This window comes from Condylostylus longicornis, unplaced genomic scaffold (assembly GCF_029603195.1).
Source record: "Condylostylus longicornis isolate FDR11 unplaced genomic scaffold, ASM2960319v2 ptg000100l, whole genome shotgun sequence".
In the NCBI taxonomy this organism is placed as follows: Eukaryota; Metazoa; Arthropoda; class Insecta; order Diptera; family Dolichopodidae; genus Condylostylus; species Condylostylus longicornis.
The window spans coordinates 3,269,236-3,278,911 of record NW_026578068.1 but is presented as its reverse complement, the minus strand read 5'-3'; positions in this window follow the sequence as shown (position 1 = coordinate 3,278,911).

The window sequence follows — 9,676 nt, the reverse complement described above, 5'->3', positions numbered from 1 at the left end:
ATTAAATGAAAATATAATTATAATTCTGTTAAATTATTTATTTTTTCTATAATATAATTTTACAAAAAATTTTTGAAGTAATATGACTCAAAATAAAATATTCCTGGCAATAATAACTCAAAAATAATTTGAAATTTTGTTTAAAAAGTCACGGATTTTGTTTCATGACAGAAGTATAACGCATTATTAAACATTCTCTTACCAAATAAATTGCATGAAAAACATGTTATATTAAAATTATGTATTACAAAGCCCAGAGAATCTAAATTTCGACTAAAAGAATTTGATTACAGGGCCACTATTTCAGAAAAAAAATTCGTCATTTATCTATAAGTTCCAAAAACACATTCTAGTCAACTTTAAAAATAGTTTGGCTATAAAATATCAGAAACTATAAGAACGTCATATTTGTTATATATTGGTTTGATAATAAGACTTTAATTCCTTGATATGTAGTTGCGATGGGTTTTTCTGAAGACTTTCAAATAATTAACTCATAGTCAAATTTCACTGAAACATGTTTAGTATATAGCAAAACAATATTTTTTTACAAAAATATTAATAGGACCTTTATGACAACCACCGCTATATCTATCACAAATCCATTGTAAAACTGTCATACGTGTATCACAAAGTTGATAGACATAGTTAACCCTATTCTTTTCCGTTTTTTTTTTGTTTCTGTTGTTATACAAAATACAAACACAAAAAAAAAAGAGGATTCCGTAATATAACAATTTACCTTATTAAATATTCAACTTATATACTAAAATAAAATACCGCATAAAAATAAGATAAGCTTTGTATTTTTTTTTTAAAACTTATTTAATATTTTTATTTAAATTAGAAAGAGAATAGTTTTGTTTTCCAAAAATTTTTGAAAATTTGAATTTTCATTTGTTTTTTTTTTGTTTTGTTTTCTAGTTATAAAAGAAAAGGTAAACTAAACTTGAATTTCAAATACCTACCTTATGTTTAAATTATAGCTATATAACAAAAACAGTTTTTATACATTAAACGGTATTCTTGTGTTTTTAAAATGCTGTAACAGCTTGCGTAAAAAGTTGTCATACGAACAACACATATATCTATACAATTTTACTTATTCAATTATGTATAACAATTTCGTGCATATTATGTACATATATATATATATATATATATATATCAGGTTCCTTGTTTCCATTTGTATTAAAAATGAATTTAAATGATTCTTCTTAGATGTTTTTTTATAAATAAAAAAAAATTTAAATCTTAAAAATATTTAATAAAAACTGATATACTTAAATGCAATTCCAAGATGGTTAAAAAATAGAGATTAACTTGACGTGGGCGACTATGAGAAAAATTAAATTCAAGCAAATTTTAATAAAATTTCATAACTTGGTTGAACTCAATTTAGACTACTGTTAAAGAACAATAACGAAACTTACTTTTAACTTCTACTTGTCACCATTTTGAAAAGGAATACATGTAAACAATGTCATTCCCAACAAAACGTACATACATAAAAGAACAGCAAAAATTATTATTAAAATTTTTAAAATTAAATTTTTCCTTGTATTTTCTTTTATTTAATTTCAAAAATATTTTTATTGGAAATTTTTTTCTTTTATAACAGTACGTATAATATATAATAAGGGAAATAATATAATTAGTTGATAAATATTTTTTTGTTTCTCGACAAAATAAATTATTGTTGTTATCAAAAAGTTTTGACATCAATCACACCTTTTTAAGGGGAAAAAAAAGAGAGAAGAGTAAAATAAATGTTACAACTTATAATTAAGTTCTCAACTTTGGTAAATTAAACTTTGTACATTTTCATAAAATATTAAAGAAAAAAATTCTATTATACGATCGCAATATATGGTAATCTATAATATTTAAAGCATAATAACTGATAGAATAGAACCATGATAATAAAACAAAGTTTAATTAAAAAAAAAAATTATAAACATTTTGTTTTCCTAACGAGTTTCTTCTTACTTTCATATTTTCTTAACGTGGCTTGTCATTTTTTCGGTTTCCTTTGTGAACTTTCTAAATAATAAGCAAATACATGTAATCCTTTCTTTATTCTGTAAAATGTTGCGATCCTTTTGAGAGGCTATATGTGTTTGCATATACAAATCAACAATTATGTGTTTGCACATACAATAGCAACAATTTTAAGTGATTCGTTTATAATGATTTCTTTGACGAAAGTAAAACTTAATTATAGTTAGGTAATCGTACCGGAATTGTTACTATTCTTGGAACACCGGTTTACTATTCGTGGAACACTTATGTACAATTTTCAGGCCTAGTTTTGCCCTAATATTGGTTAATCAACGAGAAACTCGAAATTATGATAAAATTGCAAATCACACTAAAAGTTAGTTTTGGTATGCATTTTAAAGTTTTTATTTTTTATTTTAAAATGTTATTCATAAATTAAATCATATTAAATCATAAATTCGCTATTCATTAAGTTAACTCTAATTTTGTACTTTTTTTTTATATTTTGTCCCCAGGATTAAATTGGTTTCCTAGAAGGATGTTTCTTTTAGGATTTTACTTCATTCTTAATATATAAAGATTGAATTTGAAATAATAATTTCTAAGTTTCCGTGCCAATAACCTCTATATAATTATATTCAATTGAACTTTACCCATCAAATTACAAAATATCTATATTATTTTTTTTAATAAAATCTCCTTCCATTATTTTTTTAAAAAGAAAAAAAAGGTTCGTTTTTCGTTTTTTAAATCAATGTTGCAGAAGAATAAGAATATATTGTGTTTGAAATCTTTTGTATATTATGTAGAAAGGAAACGTAATGGTGCGAAATAATATGTGTAGAATGTAAAAATAAATTTTAATATACATTAATTTTCCTAACACCTTAACTTCGATTAAACTTAAAAGTTAATAAATATTTTCATTTTTTTAATTGAATATTTTTTTTTTCATTCTTATTTTTCAAATAACTTTTAAATGAATTAACAACAATGAAAAAAATATAAAAAAAATATGAAAAAGAATTTATTTTAAGAATTCGATATAAATAACTTATTATTATTATTGACTGTGCTTTCAATATATTTTAAAGAATTAATTCTTTTATTCCTGCTTTATTAAAGAAAAATTCACACTTTCGAAAAATATTAGCAATATAGATAAGAATACATAAAATGGTACATACTGTATTTATCAACATGACATATAAATAAATAAATATTAATGTTTATACATTTATACACATGTTATTTGATATAATACTGTAAATTTCGTATATGAAAGCTACTTTGAAATGGTTTTGTATACAAGGTTAATAAATACACACAATAACAAGAATAATTCAAAAGGATGTTCTTAATAAATAAAATACGAAAAAAATTTTAAATTTTTTCAGAATATATTCGAAAGGAAATGAACTAAAAATGAAATTTATAAATCATACTCTCATTCTAGCTATTCGTATAAATTCAAACATTTAACCAACATCACCAAGATTGCTGCCTATAAGTCGCTGAATCGTTTATCTAAACAAAAACGAAGTTAAAAATTTGTGCCTACCTTTCTCTTACACTAGGATATTTTGTTTAGGTATAATTCAACTATGAAATATATCGTCAGTAATGCATCCTTTTAATATTTCACAAAATTTTACAGATAAATAATTAGGAACAAACATAAGAGAGTGGTCCATACGAAACATACAATATTGTTGAAATTTTTCGTAAACGCGATAATAATCCCCGGTCTAATAACACTTAACTTAATTAATTTAAATTTATAATGGGCAAATTTTAATACAAATATATAAGTTAACTGAATTTTCGCATTTGTTTGCTTGAATATCACACATTTTGACAGATGTACGTCAGAATTACTTTATAATTATTATCATATTAAAATTTGTTATATTTGCGAATGACAACGATTTAATTAATTATCAACACATACTAAATTTTTTATCCAACACTGATGAAATTTTGAAATGCCAGTCAAAATTAATAAAAATATGAAATGTGCTTTTTTACATACTTTTAAATTATTCCGAACTTAATTTATTTTAATTTCAACAATGGTGATTTTTGAATAGAATGTGGTTTATAATTCTTAATACATAATATACTTAAGGTATATATACATTTATACTTATATACTTATATACTTATATAGGTATTACATTGTATTCTTTTGAATAAAAATATAACATTTTATTCTTTTTTTTTTGTTTTGTAAAAAAAAGATTGCTTATTTTACAAAATTTGTTTTTAAAACAGATTTTTAACATGAATCTGTTAAAAAGTAAGAGAAAAATAAAAAACAAAAACTCAGATGTGGTTAGCACATAACCGACCCGAAAATGTATTGTCTAGAAAATGTAGCATAAGATTATGAAAATGCCTTTTAAACACATCTTCTAAATTTTAAGAACTCTAGTAAGCTTGGCTCTTAGTGGAGATACACTTTACGCCTTCAGAATTCTCTGAAAAGTTCGACAATTACTTTCGGTACCAAGCAAAACCCAAATATAAAATTCCGTCGATTGGTATGGTAAAAAATATAAAATAAGTCTCTAGTGAAAGTTCAGTTTCCGAGCCCTCATATTCCCAAAAAATTTATAAGTTCATTATTTTAACACCTAAATAAAATAATGAACTTATATGAGCCTAAAGTAAAAGCCCAATTCCAAAAATTTTTTTTCCTGATTTCTTTCAAAAATTAATTAGTTTCTTGTACCATTAAGCCCTTTCAAGTTAATCGGTTTAATAAAATTTCAAGTTAATCGGTTTAATATCTTCTTAAAAGTAATCAGAAATGAAAAATCAACCCATAAAAAAGTACTTGCCTCGAGACTTAACATATCTTAAAGGTTGATCAAATCGTCTCATCCTCAAACTTAACTCATATATAAAATTTCAGACAGACTGACGGACAGATAGACAGACAGACAGAAGAAACAAACCGGGAGACCTTTCTCTAAAAATAGTTTATTTGCGCTTCCCTAGCATGAAGAAATACATAAATGAAATTTGGTGCCATCACGCAACCTCCCTTATTGTATGGAGTGCGGTCGGTAAAAAGTAAAATTATCATTTTATTTTGAAAACTCTAAGATATACTCACTCATGTAATAATATAATGATAAAAAGATTTAAATTCATTACAAATGCTTCAGCACTTTTACTTTTCTTCATATTACAATAGTATAATAGAACATTTTAAAAGCGGCAATTTAATATAGAAGGAAAAAAGAAACCACCATTTTTTTTTATTAATGTAAATAAATTTATGTATTATGCTTTGTTATTTTTCATAATGTAATTTATGATATACATACATATACACATATATTTAGTTATTATTTAGATTTGGAAAAATGACGTAAGACTTCACTGTATATATATGTACGAATATACAATTATGTTGATAAGATTTAAAAATCAAATATTAAATTTATTTTGCCACAATTATAATTGTTATATACAAGAAATAAGTAATTATTATACTATATTGTTCATGATTATGAATAATTTAAATTTTCTAATTTTTATCCTTCTCAAAATCAAATGATCAACATTAATTTTTATCCTTGAAACTGTAATTTTATATTGTATATTATAATTTTGATATTATTCCCATTAAATTAAAAAATATAATTGATTTTAAATTAGCTCATGAATAATATTGAATTTAAGTAGAAAATGGGCATAATAATAATTGTTGAATTTTAATTAAAACAACAACAAATAATAGCTTTATAAATAATTAATATTAAAAGATTTCAACATTAAATGTAGGTTATACATAAAAAGAATAACACGAAGTGTAAGCTATAAATCATGATTTAAAGAAGCTTAAAGGACTTCAAATTTTACACTAGCTAAAGGACTTATAGTTTTAAACAAGCGTTTGTTAGCCAATTTCATGCAATTATACAAAAACAAAAATTCTGCATAAAAATTATTAATTTTCCATCATACAAACTTTCTATAATGGCAAAATTTCAATTTAAAATTAATGTGCTCTACATTAACTACATTAAGTTTCGAGATTTTCACTTTCACCAAGCACATCATATGGAAGTTTCATCATACAAATCGTACAAAAGTATGAACTTAATCTTAAACATGGTTTAATTAAAATAAATTAGATATTTGCAATTTACTAAACAGAAAGCAAGAAAAAAAATTTGGCAAGAATCAAATATTGTGAGTTTGCATTGAAAAAAATTTTAATCAAAAACCCAATTATTTTGAAATAAATATCCAATTTTTAATTTTTCCTAACATTTTTTTACTTGATTGTTAAGCAAACTATTGTTTTAATAGAATTTCTCACCTTTTATTTAACAGTAATGTGAAAATTTTTAGATTATAACATGTGATTAACATGAAGGCATCAATACCTAATTCTTGATTATCTCATTATTCTTAGAAAGCATTCTACAATAATCAAATATAATATACGAGTACTTACCCAATTAACAAACATACATACATATATATTATATTAAAAAACAAATAAATATTCATAATAAAATTTACATATTTTAATATATAATTTCGGGTATCCGAAGATTATTATTCTCTTCTTGCAAATTTCTACTTTTCATTATGAATAAAAGGACACATTTATAATATCGTTTGAATTAAATTCATGCGATAATAATTAGTGAAAAAAAGCGAAATCAAGAAAAATTAAAATGAAAGGTAAGCTAAACCAGATTTCCATTTGAACCATGAAACTAAAAAATTTTGAAACATTAGTAATTCTTAGTATTAATGGCATTCTCTTGAATTAAAATCATTATTTCGACTTTTTTCCTCTTTTTTGTTTTCCTGCTGATTCCAAATATACTGTAATACAAAATAGAATTTATGTGATTGGATTTTCAAATAAAGTTTTTTGTTGAATACCTACAACCAAAAAAAAACAAAAAATAAAACAAATTGTTACAAAATTTCCAAATCTATATTGGCTTCAGGCTTTCTTTTCTTATAAATACATGTGTATGTATGTGTGTATAGAATTTCGAAGAAAATACAAAATCAATGGAAATTCAAGAAAAAGGAAAAAATTGAAAATATAATGAATATTTTCATCAGCGAGGTGACAATAAAATAACTTTTTCTTTTGATTTGCTTTTCTGACTGGAACGTGATGATTTTCCGATTTTATTTTCTGTTATTAAAAGGTGCGGTATATAATGTACCTGCAATATACCTATGCATATATAAAAATATTTAAAGAATTTTAAAGATTTTTTTTAAATGATTGATTTTAAATCTTTGAAAATTTGTCAATTTATTTTTAAATAAAACCATTCTATGGGTATTACATAAAAGATACTGTGATTTTTTTCCTCCTGTTAAACTAAACCTGTTATTTTATAGTGTTAAATAATATTATAAATTTATGTAAGTCATAATTTTTATTTTAGAGAATAGCTTATCTATTGTTTTTAAAAAAGAGAAATAGAAATTTAGTAAAATAGGCTTACAATTGTGTTTAAATAGAGTTTCTATGCGTAAATTGTATTCTTTCTTTGTGTAAAATGAAAAATAAAAGTGTGAACAATAAATGTGGCAAAATCTTCTTCCAAACCGAAGAAATTCTTAGTCATATACAATTGTGAATAGAAATTTAGCTTTTTATGTCAAAAAACTTAGAAATTTTGTTAACAGATACACGATAGAGAGCTTTTATTACAGGCTTTTTTATAACATTGATATAACAAACAAAAATGTCAATAAAAACAAATTCTTGGTTTACATATTATCGACCGCATTGCATACAATAAAAGAGCTTATGTGATGGCAACAAATTTCGCATGTCGCATTTTCGGCGAAAATTCTTTTCTTTATGTTAAGGTAGCGTAAATAAACTAATTTTAGAGAGATTTTTGTCAGTCTATCAGTTTGCACAGATCAGTATCTCAAGTTCGGCTGAACCGCTTTTCACCTAAATTTATATTTAAGTTCGTTTTAGGGATGCGACTGTTTAATCTTATGATGTCAAGTCTGGGAACTGATTCTTCACTATGAGTTAATTTTTAGTTTATGATCATTGTTAAAAAAGTGTTCGACAGATTAACTTGAATTTCAGTGTGTTAAAACAATAAACCTGATATTTTAGGTTTGAATCTCATCTTGGTGGAAAATGTTTCAAAAGATTTTAGCCCCAACTATAAAATATATAACTATCAAAGAAAATAATATAAGAGTTTATAATATCTTACTTCTGCTTTAAAAAAAAATTTCATTTATTGTGCTACTATGGTTATGAAAAAATATTTTTTAATAAATTCATTTTGCAACAATGTTGAACCTTCTGCCACTTACTGATATAATATTATGTTGTTTCTCCATTCAGAATAAACTCTTTATAAAAATTTTTCAATTTAATTTTTCAATTTTAATATTTGTATACAATGTAGCAATATACATATATATATATACATAATTAAAAATTCAATTATATAATTTATTTGATCTTTTGTATCTTAATAAAATATTTTTAATTGGAATGTTTTAATTTATTTTTTCGTTTTTAAAATATAATGTTACTACCTAGCTCTTGTTGACCTATTTATAATTACGTCATTTTATTTTAGGTTTTATTTTACTCTAAAATTTTACTTTGACACAAAAATTTTTTAATTTATATTAGTTTTTAAACTTGACTTCAAAAGTAATTAAAATTTACAATTAAAAAGTTTCTACTTTTTTTAACTTTTTATAAAATATTTAAACAATTGAATTAATACAGTTGAAACTGAACAATAGGTACTACAATACGGTAATACAATAATCTGAAATTCAAGTTAAAAAATTATTTTGACGGCTCTTTAAATTTTCTGACTATAATAGTCTTTATTTTATTTAAGTATTTATTTTTCTTCTAAAATAAATAAATTTTTTCTGAAACTGAACTTATTTTAGTGAAACATGTTTACGATTACCTCTCCAAGTAAATTTCTTTATTTTTTGAGAAAACAATTTTGATATAACATAAACCTTAAAATTCCAGCAAAACTAAAATTGAAACAAATATTCCAGTTAAATGAAAATTGCTCATGCTCAGGTTCCACTGTATTTAATTATACCCAGATATACATTTTTCATTGTATAATTTTAAATTTTTTATAAACGTTCTTATTGGATATAAATTTTGACTAAAATATTATAGTACTTAATTATATAAAAAAATATGTACATACATATGTATATATTTTATCATAACGGAATTTATTTGCGTTTTCTATAATCCTTAAAATATGCAAAATCTCACGTAAATTTAGTTATACATGTATATATATATATAAATGTACAATACTAATAAACAAATATTTTGAAAGTAAATTCAGGGAAAAAGCCATGATAAGCAATTCTATTGAGGAAAGTTAAAAGCCATTTCCACCACAAAAACAGAAACCAAAAAAAAAGAGGAATAAATTAAATGTTAATATTATTGTATAGATACAATTATTCTACTTGAATTATTTTTATGAAAATTTTTGTATAAGGCAATGTTTTTTTAAATTTTGTCTCCAAATCTGAAAGTTTTTTTTTAATTATTTGTATTTTATTCTGTGCTTATAATCGCATAAAATATTGAGATTCATAGATTCCTAGTAAATTTTGCTATGTCCTTTTTAAAATAATGTTGGAAATGATT